A 3,125-nucleotide genomic window follows, 5' to 3' on the forward strand; every position below is an offset into this window, starting at 1 on the left:
GCCCCGAAGCCTCTCCGTCCCCCCTTCACACTCCTCCCCGGCGGCCGCCAGTGTCCCCGGGGCCAATTCACACCCCCACATTCCCGCCCTCTGCTCTGGCGACCTCTCCGCCCCGGCCCGGCGGCCGCTTGCTGACCCTGGGCGGGCTGGCCCGGCCCGCCCCGTTAGAGCTCTTCACCGCCAGTCCCAGATCGCTCTTCCAGGCTGCTGGCGGCCTCTCTGCCCCGCCTGGGTTTTGGAATAACCCCTGCCTGCCCAAAAAGCCCACTTCCCATCAACCCACATTCTGTTCCCACTTCTGGTACCCCTCAAGAAGAACGCTTTTCGCGGGAACTGAAAGCAGGAGGGACCTGAATGAGGTTCTTTCCCCTGAGGTCCCCTACCAAGAAGTAAAGGACAGAGAAGAACCAGGACCCCGGGGGGCAGGAGGGTTGGTAGAAACTCAGCCTTGATTAGACAGAGCCAGTAGGCAGAACCTTGGAAGAAACTTCATCCACTGACAAAGCATTTATGGAGTCCCTTCTTCAGGCACAATTTAGTGATTCAGAAAATAAAAGCCAGGAGTGCCTTCCATCCTCTTGTGATACAGATGAGGGAATGTATCCAGAGAGGGAGAGAATTTGTCTAAAGTCATTTGCTAATGACCTGCACAGAAACTCCTGGTAACTGCAAGGTGCTTTACCTGAATGATGCCAAATCTAATCTTCACAATCCTATTCATTCATTCATTCATTCATTCATTCATTCATTCAACAAGTATGTACTGAATGTCTATCATATACCAAGCCCCATGCTGGATACTGAAGATATAATGAAGAACAAAATGCATCTGATACCCATTGATTCCACTGTGCTTACAGTCCAGCAGGAAAGAGAGACATAAATCATAATGAATCCCAAGAGATAGCATTATGATCTTTAATTTGTAAATGCAGTAATAAGATTAGATGATTTAGTCAAAATCATTTAGGGTAGCTGGGTATGGTAGCACACAACTGTAATCCCAGCAATCGGAGAGACCAAAGCAGGAGGATCACAAGTTCGAGGCCAGCCTCAGCAACTTAACAAGGCCCTAAGCGACTTAGAGAGGACCCTGTCTCAAAATAAAAAATAATGGCTGGGGCTTTAGGTCAGTAGTAACGTGCTTGCCTACCACATATGAGGCACTGGGCTTGATCCTCAGCACCACATAAAATTAAATAAATAAAATAAAGGTGTTTTGCCCATCTACAACTAAAAACATTTTTAAAAAATAAAAAGAGGGGCTTGGGGGGCTCGGGATGTAGCTCAAGTGGTAGCATGCTCGCCGGGCATGGGCATGCTACCACATAAAAACAAAATAAAGATATTGTGTCCACCTAAAACTGAAAAAAAAAAAAAAAAAGAAGAAGAAGAAGAAGAAGGGCTGAGGTTGTGGCTCAGTGGTAGAACACTTGCCTCACATGCAGAGACACTGGGATCCATCCTCAGCACCACATAAAAATCAATAAATAAAATAAAGATATTGTCTCCATCTACACCTAAAAAATTATTTTAAAATTTTTTTTTAAAAATAAAAAGAGCTGGGGATGTAGTTCAGTGGTAAAGCATCCCTGGATTCAATCCCCAGTACCAAAAAAGGAAAGAAAGAAAAAGAATATCATTTAGGGAGAAAGTAGATGATCCCAGGACTAGAATCCCGTTCCATATCCCTTTGTTCTTTTTTCACTGTAACAGTTGGGTGTGGAGGAAATGTGCTGGAGCAATTTACAGGAGCTCTTGAACTTCAAGCTGAGAAATTTGGCCTAAATTTTATGGTTATGAGAATCCAAGGAAGATGTCAAAGTAGAAGAGTGAAAGTAACCCCACAGGCAGGTATAAGATTGGTATAGATGGTTATACAGGGAGACAACTGCAGTAGTCCCATCCAAAAGTGTGCTATGGAGCTAGGGGAGTATTTCCAGTGGTAGGGTATTTGCCTACCATTTGCAGAGCCCTGGGTTCCATCTCTGGCACACACACACCAAGCAGGGGTAAGGGGAGGCAATGAGGCTCTGAACGGGAGTAGGGACAGTAGGGAGGTGATAGAATTGTTTTCCACCCACTAGGTTTCTGTATTTGCATGCACTCTCTCATATTAAATAAGGGAAAGCACCACCATTTACTAAACTAAGTTCTAGGCAATGCTCTGGGCATTTTGAGTAGATTATGCCTTTAAATCCTCCCCCAAACCCTTTGCAGTAGAATATACCGTTTTTATACTCATTTCACAAATAAGGAAACAGAGACTTCAAAAGGGTAAAAAAGACTGAAGCCCACAAAGCAAATGGATGTTGAAGCTGGTGTTGGGGTCCCGACCTGTCTGTTGCCAAATCTCATGTTATAACATTGCTCTTTACTAGCTGAAGCCAAGGCAAGAACCCAGGGCCTTTAATAAGTCAAATGTCCTTTTTCTTAGATAGAAGATATATCTCTGAGACCTCTGGGAAAAGGCTAGAGGTCCACAGTTGCAACCCAAACTGTACATGGACCAGTAGTGTCTGTTCCTTTATGAGACAGTTTCCACAGAAGTCTGTAGCGGTCTCAGCCCAGGAGAATCCATCCTGCAGCCTGGTTCTAAAGTTCCTATGGGACAATGGATTTCGAGTCAGCAAAAAAAAAAAAAAAAAAAGAAGAAGAAGAAGAAGAAGAAGAAGAAGAAAATCCTGTTGTTTGCAACAACATGGATAAATGTGGAGGACATTAAGTGAAATAAGCTAGGCACAGAAGGGCACACACCTCATGATCTCTTTTATAGATGAGATCAGTGAGTATAATGTGGTTACCAGGGGTTGAGGGGGAAAGGAGATTGGAGAGATAGATGTTGGTCAAAGGTTACAAAATTTCTGCTGGGAGGAAAAAATTTCAGGTAATCTGAAATATAGTACAACATGGTGACTACAGTGTAATTAAAATGTAGTGTCTTTTTAAAAATCACTAAGAGAATAGACTTAAGTGTTCTTACCACAAAAAATATGTGAAGTAATATATATGTTAATAAGCTCAGGGCTGGGGATATAGCTCAGTTGGTAGAGTGCTTGTCTCCTACACATAGGGCCCTGAGTTTAATCCCCAGCACCACAAAAAAAAAAAAAAAAAAAAAAAAA

The sequence above is a fragment of the Marmota marmota genome, unplaced genomic scaffold (genome assembly GCF_001458135.2).
Source record: "Marmota marmota marmota unplaced genomic scaffold, marMar, whole genome shotgun sequence".
NCBI classification, from domain to species: domain Eukaryota; kingdom Metazoa; phylum Chordata; class Mammalia; order Rodentia; family Sciuridae; genus Marmota; species Marmota marmota.